Source organism: Babylonia areolata, chromosome 29, assembly GCF_041734735.1.
Source record: "Babylonia areolata isolate BAREFJ2019XMU chromosome 29, ASM4173473v1, whole genome shotgun sequence".
Taxonomy (NCBI): domain Eukaryota; kingdom Metazoa; phylum Mollusca; class Gastropoda; order Neogastropoda; family Buccinidae; genus Babylonia; species Babylonia areolata.
In genome coordinates, this window is record NC_134904.1 from 25662529 (window position 1) to 25674714 (window position 12186).

The following is a 12186-nucleotide window of genomic DNA, read 5'->3' on the forward strand; positions in this document are numbered from 1 at the left end:
ATTCACTGTAGCCAACCAAGCCATTCCAACGGCGTCAGATGAGACAGTCAAGAGCCTTGGAATATGGTATGATGAGTCCGTGACAGATACAAAAAGAGGAAAGGAAACCAAGCAGACAGCAGAAGGCCTGCATATCATAGACCAGTGTGGCCTTCCTGGCAAATACAAAGTGTCTTGCCAACAGTCAATGCTCATACCAAAGCTCCTGTGGCCTCTCCTGATGTATGATATCAGCTGTAGCACAGTCGAGTTGATTGAGACAAAGATCAACAAGTACACATGCAAATGGCTTGGTGTCCCACCTGGTCTCACTGATGTGGTACTCTACTGTTGCTAAGCAAAGCTGAAGCTACCTCTGAAATCCCTTGTTGAAGAATACAAGCTAGGGAAGGCAAAACTTCTCAGCATGCTTGAAGACTCTGGAGACAGTATTGTGAGATCCAACCAACCCAAGTTGAAGACTGGCAGAAAATGGAAAGTCAGGGAAGCAGTCAGTGCAGCGAAAGAAAGTCTCAAGATGAAGGAAATGATACGATGATGGAGTCTCCCGTTGGTCCGATGGATGAGTAAGCAAGGCAGGCATATCTGTCGGTGTGTGTCCTCATATGGGAGACGAGGCCGATACTGGATGCGCAGCACTTCCCACAGGTGCTGCAAGGGAAAACATCTCCAGAAGTTGCGCCCTGCTTCCTTCGCTCACGCTTCTCCTTAATGGCCAGCGTTCTCTTGTTTTCAAACATCTTTATGCCACTAGAGCACAGCATCCTCCAGCGAGAGCGGTCAAGGGCATCAGTTTCCCAGGAAGCGATTTCTATGTCACAGGCTTTGAAGTTTGTCTTCAAGGCGTCCTTGAAGCGCTTGCAGGGTCTTCCAAGTTCGCAGTGGCCTTCCTTCAGCTGGCCATACAAAAGGATCTTTGGGATCCTGCTGTCTGTCATGCAGACATCGTGTCCTGTCCAGCGTAACTGGCACTGGATCAGCAGGCTTTCGATGCTGGGCAGGCCACTCCTCTCTAGGACCTGAAGGTTGGAGACCCTGTCTTGCCACTTTATGCCGAGGATCTTTCGAAGGCATCTCTGGTGAAACTGGTCAAGTTGTTGAATGTGACGGTGATATGTTGTCCATGTTTGACAGCAGTACAACAAGGTGGTCAGCACAACAGCTCTGTAGGTTTTGATTTTGGTGCTGAGTCTGACGCCTTTGTTGTTCCACAGCCTGTTGTTGAGTCTGCCAAAGGCAGAGCTGGCCTTGGTGATGCGCAGCGTCACTTCTGTATCAAGGGCTCTGCTGCTGCATAGGGTGCTGCCCAGGTAGCAAAACTTGTCGACTGAAGATAAAGGAAATGATAGGACACACCCAAACCATCAGACAGGACCTGGGATCAACAAAGATGGAATGGCAGTCCAATGCAAAGGGGAAAGCTAAAAGAGACATGATCGTACAGGAGATCAAGAAGGAAGAGGATGATAAAAGTCCAGAAGGAAGTCCAGCAAGGCCAGCAGGGGCAGTGGACAACATGGGAAAATGCACTCCAAAGGAGCTTCAGCTGGAGTGACAAGTGGAACATGGCCCCTTGAGGATCAGCTTCATCCTAAGATGCTTCATCCTAAAATCTGTGTACAACCTCCTTCCCTCCTACAAACTTGGTGAAATGGGGGAAAGCAGAGTTCCTCTCTGCAGAAGGCAATAAAGTCTGGCCAGGAACAGCTGTAACATCCAAAGCATAGAAACATGGGCTGCTTGATGGTGCCAAAGATTGGGGATGCACAGTTGACCCACCAGAGGGGAAGAAACACCCGGAAATCATCAGCAAGAGCAGCAGAGCAGCATGAGACCTGACATAGTACTCCACTCCAAGGCAACAAAACAAGTGATTCTGATTGAGATCTCTGTGCCACACGAAAGCAGAATGGAGGAAGCCCACATCTACAAGAACAAGAAGTATGCCAGTCTAGCCAGCAGCCTGAGAGAATCTGGCTTCCAAGCCAAAGTCCTCGCCATACAGATTAGTGCAAGAGGGTTTGTGAGCGCATCTGCCCACAGCCTCATGAAACAGCTGTCGATTTCTAGCAGAGAGAGGACATGGGCTCTCAAGGCAATGGCAGAAGCAGCAGAAAAGAGTTCCAGCTGGTCGAGGAGGAATGAAAGTAAACTTCATAAGGATTAAATTTCCCTACTCAAACTGGGCATACAATGGCTCAGTGGTTAAAACGTCTGCCAGAAAAGGTGGCTCAGTCCTGAAGTGGCAACCACCCTGGAGGCGCGGGTTTGAACCTACTGCGGACTAGGGGGGAAAAAGAAAAAAAGGCAGCAATACAAGGGCATCCAGGAGTCATGACCTTGGTGTGGCCCGGCCCCCTTAGAGTGTAAGGAGTTACGGGCCGAAACACAGAATGAGGGGGGGCTTCTTCTCTGAAGACCTTGTACTGTCTAGCTCTCATTACCATCATACGGCAACTACACGATGGGAAGCTGGCCCCAGTCCAAGACAACGGAGAGACTTCAGAACCATTCCCTGTCTACAACGGAGTCAAGCAAGGGTGTGTTCTTGCCCCCACCCTGTTCAGTCTCATGTTTTCAGCCATGCTGACAGATGCCTTCAGAGACGCTGATGTAGGCATTGGCATCAGGTACTGCACAGATGGCTCACTCAAGGTTTAAGAAATCCATCAGCGCCCACGGAGGGACATCACGAAATAAAGTCTTCAAAGAAACCGCCGTGTAATGTCTGCGTCTAATGTCATGCAGATCCCAAGTCAAGGAGCACGTATTTCACGGTGAGAGGCTCATCACAGGGAATACATTGAGGGGCCTCTTCCCCCTTCAACAAGTAAGAATGAGTAAAAAAAAAGTGTGCCCCACACGCAGTCTGCACAGCACAGACTCCTCCTTTCTGTTCTTCACCCCCGAAGGGAGGGTCTCTTTTAGGTCCGGACGGATCTGGAAGAGCTTGTTGTCCATCTGGGTGTTCCACTCCTCTTGCCAAAGATCCTGAACGTAAGTGTTCACCTTCCGCTTCATGTCTGTGTATGGTACAAAGGATCTGGATAATTCTTTCTTTACAGCGTTCCTGGCCAGCAGGTCCGCCCTTTCGTTACCACGAATGCCAACATGTCCGGGAACCCAGGCCAACACAACCTCGTATCCTTTCTTCATTGCGAGAGTAAAAGCTTCATAAAATTCCAGCAGTTTGGGATGAGTGATATTCCTGCAGGCGATCGCCTCCAGGGCTGACAAGGAGTCGGAAAAATCATGAATCTCTTTTGTTTCGAAGAGAGAACCATTTTTACCGCCAGAACCAGTGCGGTCAGTTCCGGATAGAACTGGCGAAAATTATGAAAATGAATGCATTCAGTTTTGGAGGACGAAAATGTGAAGCCATTCTCCTCTGCCCAACACTGGATTTTGTTGACGCAGAGCTGAAGCCGTCGCTGGATGCTGGCATACGTGCTGCCAGTTGCATATAAGGCAAAATCGTCCACGAACAGCAAGCTGTCCGATCCCTTCTGAACGGATTGAACGATGTCATTAATTTTGATGCTGAAGAGAGCCGGCGACAGAATGCTCCCTTGCGGGACACCCAGCTCCTGCTCGTGAATGTCGGACAGGGTGGTGCCGACTCTCACCTGGAATTGTCTGTCTTGTAAAAAATTGTGGATGAACTGAGGCAGGTGTCCTCGGAAGCCGAGCTTGTGCAAGTCCGAGAGAATTCCAAATTTCCAGGTGGTATTGTAAGCTTTCTCCAAGTCAAAAAATATGGCCACCACATGCTGTTTGCTTACAAAGGCATTTCTTACAGTGGTTTCCAGATGAACCAGATGGTCAACGGTAGAGCGATGCTTGCGGAAAACGCACTGTTCTTTCGCCAGAAGGCCGACGGTCTCTAGTTTCCACATCAGTCTCCCGTTGACCATCTTCTCCATCAGTTTGCAGATGCAGCTGGTCAGTGCTATTGGGCGGTAGTTGGAGGGGTTCGAGGGGTCTTTTCCCAGTTTCGGCAGCGGGATTATGAGGGCTTTCCGCCAGGAGGGTGGAAAAAAGCCTGTGATCCAGATGTGGTTATAAACTTTGAGCAGGGTGTCCAGACAGGTTTCGGGAAGATGCTTTAAGAGTTTATAATGGACCTCGTCCATTCCTGGAGAGGAATCCGTACAGGTCTGAAGGGCAGATTTAAGTTCATTCATTGTGAAAGGAAGGTTGTAATTCTCTGTGTTGGCGGAAGAGAAGTTACAGGGTGTTTTTTCTGACAGATTTTTGGTTTTAAGAAACTGAGCAGATTTGTTAGCAGATCTCGAGTTCTGTTCAATTGTGGAGGCAAGCAAATTGGCAACTGCTTTCTTCTCTGTGACCAGAGTGTCTGAAAGTTTAAGATGATGAAAGGCTGGGCATACGTTTTTGCCCTTAATTCTTTTTAAAACCCTCCACACTTTCTTCTTGGGTGTGTTGAAGGTTAAGGAAGAGCAAAAATCTCTCCATGACTTCCTCTGGCTCTTTTTAAAAACATACCTGGCTTTCGCCCTCAGCTGTTGATGGGTTCAAACGCTATCGGTCTCCGGTCTCCGAAAGACGCGTCGCTGCGCTCTCTTCCGAGACTTACGGGCCTCTCGACATTCCGCGTTGAACCAGGGCGTTCTTGGCACCTGAGGCTTGGCGGTAGACGATGGGACTGCTGCTTTGGTGCAATCTAAAACGATCCGAGTCAGAGTGTCAGCAGGATCCTTGCTTTTCAATACTGTTTCTTCCTGCAGCTCCGCTCTTATCTTCGTGGTAAAAAAACTCCAGTCTGCTTTGTCATAGTTCAGGCGGTCAGGCAGAGAGTCACCTTCTCCATCTGTGGGGCGGACGACGACAGGAAAGTGGTCACTCCCGTGCAGATCGTCGTGCACTTTCCACTCGTAGTCCAGGACCAACGATGGATCGGAGACCGACAGATCTAAACACGAGAGCTTTCCAGAGGACAGATGAAGGTAAGTGGGAGACTTGACGTTAAGACAGCACAAGTCCATGTCGGAAAGAAGGTTTTCCAAGAGAAGACCTCGGGCTGATGTCATCTCACTTCCCCAGAGCGGGGAGTGTCCATTGAAGTCGCCCAACAGTAAAAACGGTCGTGGGAGCTGGTCGACCAGGTTCATGAGGTCCTGCCTCAGAACACGGACGGCAGGAGGAAGGTACAGAGAGCAGACAGTGATGGTTTTCTCAAGTGTGACTCTGACTGCCACCGCCTGTAAAGGGGTGCTTAAAGGAACTGTACTGTATAAAAGGGACTTGCGTAAAAAAAGAGCGACACCTCCTGTCAATCCCTCTTGCTTCGGTTGAGCGGGTTTGAAAACGGAGTTAAAACCAGAGAGAGATAAAACCTTGCCATCTCTTTGCAGAGTCTCCTGCAGCGCCAGCACTGAAGGTTTCAAAGCACGACAAAGCAGCTGAATTTCCTGTATATTGGCGAAAAAACCCCAGATGTTCCAGTGGATCACTGCCATTAAAAAGGTTAAAAAAAATAAAGCAGCAGCCTATTCCATCGCTACCCCCTGCTCCTCTGCTTGCAGTGGCTCAAGGTCGGCCAGGATGGAGTACTTATTTTTAGAATTGAATTTTTCTGATTCCGACCAAGTCGGAATATCCAACACCCCGGCCCTTCCCGATCCCGCCGGGGCCGCAACCCTCCCCTCCTTGAGTTTTGGAGGTACGGGGGGTTTCTGGCCACTTCTGCCAGCCCGAGGGCCAGGCAGACGAGAGGCGGGGCAAAGGGGCCCGGGGGGTGGGGTGGGGCGGGAGGCGGACAACGTGCCTCCGCCCGAGGCTTTCCGCTCCCGCCCAGCAGCCCCTGAGGACTGCCGCACAGGATGGGAAGGGGTGGACACGGCGCCTCCACCCAAGGCCAGCGGTTCTAACGAGGTAGGTACGTCGTCCGTCTGCGTCCCTGTGGACGTCGTCTGGACCGCGACGTCCACCATCTTAGGTCTAACGACAGAGGCGTAAGACACCTTAGGCGACGCGGCCTCCACCTGTTTCCTTGCCTCAAAGAAGGATATCTTCTTTTCTGTCTTCACCTTCTGGATTTCCTTTTCCTTTCTCCAGGCGGGGCAGTCTTTCGATGAGGACGGGTGGCCTCCTCCGCAGTTTGCACAACGGGCTGGACTGACGCAATCGCCCTGGTGCGCCGCCTTCGAACAGGTGCCACACGCCTCTTCCTCCTTGTATCGGTCTCTCACGTGTCCAAATTTCTGGCATTTGAAACATCTTAGAGGGGACGGCACGTACAGGCTTACACTCACCATCAGGTATCCGACTCGAATGTCCTTGGGGACATTCGGGCAGCAGAAGGTGAGGAAGAAAGTGTTGGTCGGGACTCTGTCCGACCCCTTCTTCACCGTCACCCTGTACACGTCGGTCACTCCCTGAGAGGACAGCTCGCTCTCGATTTCAGCTTCAGACACTCCTTTCAACTCCGGGCATCTGATAACCCCCTTTGAGCAGTTGAGACCTTTGTGAGGGGAAACCCTCACCGCCCTATCCACAAAAGTGGTTGCCTTGAGCAGAAGCTGTGTCTGCCTTTTAGACTCTGTCTCCACTAAAAAAGCTCCGCTCCTCAGCCTCTTGATGGATTTCAGCGATCCCGCCAGACACTGGAAGCCCTTCTGGATAGCGAAGGGGCTGAGAGCCCACAAGGGCTTGTCGTCATCAGCGCCCTCCATCACAAGCCACGACGGCCAAAATCCAGAGGTCTCAACGACCTCTGAATCTGAGTCTGAGTCGTCTGTTCCCGGTCTCCTCCTTTTTCCGAGTTTAGGGGGGTGTATTTGTTTAGGATTCATGTTTAATAATTGTATATTCATCCCTCCCTTACCCACCCACCATGGGGTCCAATTTAGGGGCCAGGGTCAAGGGAACACCAGCTTGACCCCTTCCAGGTTTCGGGAGGGATATACGACCAACAGCCTAGCTCCAACGTGTTCCCCCCCGATCATGCCCAGCTCCCGGGGACAGAGAACCGAGCACTACGGGAGTTATCTTCGTTAGCCTCTAAACTGCCAGTCTTGACCCAGCCCCACGAAGGGGTAGCCGATTGACACACACGGGCCAATGTGTGCCGCCTGTCTTAGGAGAGGTCCGAGCCAAAGGGATGTGTTGAGAGCAGCGTGCTCTCTCAATCCCCAGGATCTCATTCCCCTCCATCACAGGTCGCGCCGCACGGCAAACACGGCGGGCCTGAAGAAGGCCGCAGAGAAAAAAGAATGTGGAAAAGAAGGCTTGATGGGGAGCTGAGGACAGAAAAGAGGTGGTAAAAAGAAGAATAGAAAATAGCGAAAGGGACAGTGGGTCACGTTTAGTTTGGGCCTCACTCACGACCTGTTCGGCATGGGAAGCCCTATCAGGGGCATCAGTACAAAAACCACCACTTATTCAGCCCTAACAGCTACGATGGCTATATGTAGGCTGTCAATTAAGACCTGGGACCAGAGCAGCAAAACCCCAAGAAGCACTGATGCCCCCGCCGACATAGCTCGCTCGATCACTGGCCACTAAGCCTCCCGACCATGACAAGGTAGTGACCCTCCCGGGAGAGGGTCAAGAGAACACCAGCCTGACCCCCTCCAGGTTTCGGGAGGGGACGGTCTACAAACGCCACGCCAAAAAGCTGAACCACTTCCACACCACCAGCCTCAGAAAACTTCTCGGCATAAAGTGGCAAGAGAAGATCCCTGACACAGAGGTGCTCACTCGTGCAAACTTGCCCAGCATCTACACCATCTTGATGCAGGCCCAGCTGTGCTGGGCAGGCCGTGTAGTTCGCATGCCAGACCACCGGCTCCCCAAGAAACTATTGTACGGCGAACTCCAACATGGCAAGCGCTCCCATGGAGGCCAAAAGAAGCGCTTCAAAGACACTCTGAAAGCTTCTCTGAAGGCCTTCAGCATCAGCCACGACGCTTGGGAGCTGAATGCAATGGACAGACCAAAGTGGCGTTCAGCTGTCCACAAAGGCGCCAAATCCTGTGAGGCCAACAGAATCACTGCAGCAGAGCAACACAGACATGCCAGGAAAAGCAGTGCCAGCAAGTCCCTGACAGCCGCCACCATCCCCTGTCCACACTGCATCAGAACCTTCCGGGCGCAGATTGGCCTGACCAGTCATCTGTGCACCCACAGAGCCCAACCCACCCACCCCCAGGATGACTAGATGGTCCTCGTCGATCCCGACAGACGAACCACACACTGTCTAGCTCTCCCAGAGAGTTTCTTATCACAGACACAGTAAAAAAGCAAACAGGTGAATAACATTTCTTCGGATAGTGGTATACTACAATCTAAATATTACTGAATGAAAGAGGGAGAGGAGGGGCGAGTGAGAGAGAGAGAGAGAGAGAGAGACAGGTGTTGGGGATGAGAGACAGAGTGCGGGTGTGGGGGTAAATAATAATTCAAGTACACTGATTATGAGAAAACTACCTAAGACAATAACATAAAAGCATTGCCATCAACCTGAACAAGCCCTTCTGCATATGCATAAAATAATTCATTCATATATCCACTGCTAAATTCTCTAACAAAAATTGTGCAAAACATCAATATTAGTCCCAGGTAAAAGCTATGTTAGTAAATATCAGTAATAGTATAGCCCTCCCTCAAAACCACAAAGTATACAACAGACACTGAAATGAATAACAAGACACCTTAATGAACCAGCCAGCAGTGACACAAGTTCATAAACTATCATAAATAAATGAATAATAGAATAAATTATCAAATTAAATGAATAAGATTTAAAAGTGAAACAAAGGATACAGTCTATGCATGAATCATTTATAGCAAGTAGAAAAAATGAACTGTTAAATTCTAATACTAATACAATAGGTGTTTGCAATGGACAATCTGTTAGAAGCTTCTTTATCATATATCATTCTGTCATAAAAGTACACAGTATCAATAACATGCATCCTACACACACACATGCTAACATGCATCCTACACACACACACGCGCGTGCGCACCCCCCCCCCCCCCCCCTTATTCTCCCTCCCCTCTCCATTCTCTCCCCACAAGGTGCAGTTGGAGGCAGAAGAAAGGAAGAGACCAAAACCCCTACTGGTAATGGCTGCACCATACAAACAGCATTGCATGTAACTTGTAATTAAAGTAAAATAACTTCCAAAAAGTGTACAGAAGACATTTTGCATTTTCTAGACTTTTTCCAGAAGGAAGTAGCTCAAACTGACAATGTAGAAGATGAGAGTCGTCTTCCACAGATCTAGCGCCCTCACCCCTAATCATCAAATACTCAAAGAGAGAAAGACAATAATGAAATATCAATAATTACAATACTAAAAAGTTAACACCATCAAAACACCAACAATAACAACACCCATAATATTACAGCAAAAGAAATAATTGGATACAATGAAACAAATAAAAGCTCTCTTAAATGATTTCACATAAAATTGCTTGCACTGTTGCAGCCCATCATCCACACTCATCATTCTTTTCAGAGGTTATTCAATCAAGAAAACATGTACACTCAATGACATGAATCATCCTTCATACACACACACACACACACACACACACACATTCCTCACTAAAAATAAAACCAAAAACACAGCAATTCCAGCTCTCATTCCTGACAGCTCTAGCTATGCTATTTTTCAGAAATAAAGGCAATGATAGCTAACGCAACAACAACAAATCATAATATTAACATAGACAAAGAAAACAACAACAAAAAAGGATAATATACATCAGAATAATAATGATGATGATGACGATAAAAGTAGTAGTAGTAGAAGTGATCGTATAGTAATAATAATAATCATGTACATTTATATAACGCCCTTTCTATCTGAGAGCTCAGGGCACGTTACATGAAATAAAAAGTTACAGATTATATGAATCATTCATAACCACTCTTTCTCAAAACCCCTCCCTCTCCAGCCCTTCCACCCTCCCTCTTTCAATCAACATGTATCCAAACAGACCTGACAAAGGTGGTGTTGGAGAAGAAGAAAGCTGAGAGTGCTTACAGATAGGTTTTAAAAAGATGAGTTTTTAATCAATAGCGAAAGGCTGAGACAGAATCAGATGCACCAATATGATAAAGATGGTTGTTATAATAATGATAATAATAATAAGTATTTATATAGCGCTGAATCATGTACAGAGACAAATCAAATCACTTTCATACCAGTCATTCACACGCACGCATAACTGGAGAAACTGAAGACAAGGAAGAGGCAGGGGAGGGAAGCTATCTTGGGAAGAGTAAGTTTTATGGCCAGACTAGAAAGAGCTGAGTGTGAAGACCCGACGAAGTGAAAGAGGGAGTTCATTCCAAATGCAAGGTCCAGAGACAGAGAAAGAATGGCGTCCAAGAGAGGAGTGTTTGAATCTGGGTATGCATGAACAGATTGGATCTGAAGCCGATCGCAGAGAGCAAGATGGGGTGTAGAGGTGAAGGCAGCCACAGAGACAGGAAGGGGCAGATCTGTGATTACATTTATAACACAGAGTACTGATCTTGTACTTTATTCTGTGTGAGACAGAGAGGCAATGGAGATGTTACAAGAGTGATGTGCTCAGATCTTTTCTTTCTGAGGACAAGTTGGGCAGCAGAGTTTTGGATGCACTGAAGGGATTGAATGGATGAAGCAAGCAAACCAGACAATAAAGAGTCAAGGCGAGAGAGAATGAGAAACGACAAGTCTGGATAGTCTGGATGTTGTGTCAGTGGACAGATATTTCCAAATGGACTGATGCATCGCAACAGGCAATAGCAGAATTGACAGGTCTGACTGGTAAATTTTGCCATGGATAATGTGTTGTCAAGGACAACGTCAAGGTTCCTGACTGAACTGTAAAGATAAATGGATGTACTGCTAAATTTGATTGTGTCAATTGTGATGGAAGAGAGTTTTTGTTTAGTTCCTATGCTCATTACCTTTGTTTTGTCTGCCTTCAATTGTAACTTTAAAATTCAGAGTCATCCAGTTTTGAATGTCCAGGAAGTAGTTGGTTGTTTCTTGCAAGAGCGAGGACAAATTTTCAGGGGTATCACTTTTCTGAAGTTGAGTGTCATCAGCACAAGAATGATGACAGACATTGTGTCAGTCGATAATTTCAGCGAGAGGAGCAGTGTACGGTGTGAAGAGCACAGGGCCTAAAGCAGATCCATGTGGGAGTCTGTGTTCAGTTTTAACAGGTTCAGACTGACAATTATCAACTATGACAAACTGGAATTGGTCAGTGAAATAAGATTTGAACCAGCTGAGAGCAGCTCACTTGATACCAAATTTACAATAAGACAGGAAAGAAGGACTAAATGGTCTGTCATGTCAAAGGTGACTGACAAGTCCAGAGGAGAAAGAAAATTTTCCCTGAACTGGATGTTAGCAGTAGATTATTCTGGACGTGGAGACAGTGGTTTCGGTACTGTGGTCAGCACGATAGGCAGACTGAAAGGGTGGAGGAGATTACTGAAACAAAGGTGGCTGTTGAGCTGCTTCAGGACGTTTTTTTCAAGAAGACTGGACAAGAAAGGGAGTAAGAAACTGACTGATAGTTTTTCAAAATGTCTGCGTCAAGTTGAGTTTCTTCAGAAGAGGCCAGACGCCTCCAGTTTTGAAAGTGGATGGAAATGTTCCTGTAAGAAGAGATGAGTTGACAATACTGCTGATTGTGGGGAGAATCTGTGAGAAACACTGGGAAAAGACAGAGGCTGGTATAGGATCCAGTTCACAGGATTTTATTGTCATTTCTTTCAGGATTTCATGGACTTCTGTTTCAGTCAGGGGATTGAAGGAATGGAGAGGAGTGCCGTTGAACTGAAAGGGGATCAGGATAAGCAGGTTGGAAAGGCGTTTGGTCCAAGCTGGTACGAATATTTTGGACTTTGTCAAAAAAGAAACAGGAAAAGACATTGGGGAGTTCAGATAAAGATCCAGATATGAGGAGCAGCAAAGAGGAAAGAATGTTCACCAAAGGTTCTTGCATTGACAAGAGGCAGTTTCAGAAGGCAACAGTCAGAGGATGAGCGAAGAGTTCTTGAGAAGTGTACTGATAGGGTCAGAAAAACAGGTCCTGCGGAGTGGAAAGCAGATTAGCAGAGATACGCAACTTTGTATTTAATTCCCACTTCAATGGGGAGCTAGTGTAGAGTATGAAGGTGGGGAGAAATTTCATCTGTACATGGGA

General features: G+C 47.7%; 1 protein-coding gene across 1 annotated transcript in view; it reads right to left on the reverse strand.

Moving 5' to 3' along the window:
• Positions 1-12186, reverse strand: part of LOC143274624 (GATOR1 complex protein DEPDC5-like) — a 200464-nt gene that overhangs the window by 104999 nt on the left and 83279 nt on the right. The gene's annotated exons all lie outside the window — the stretch shown is intronic.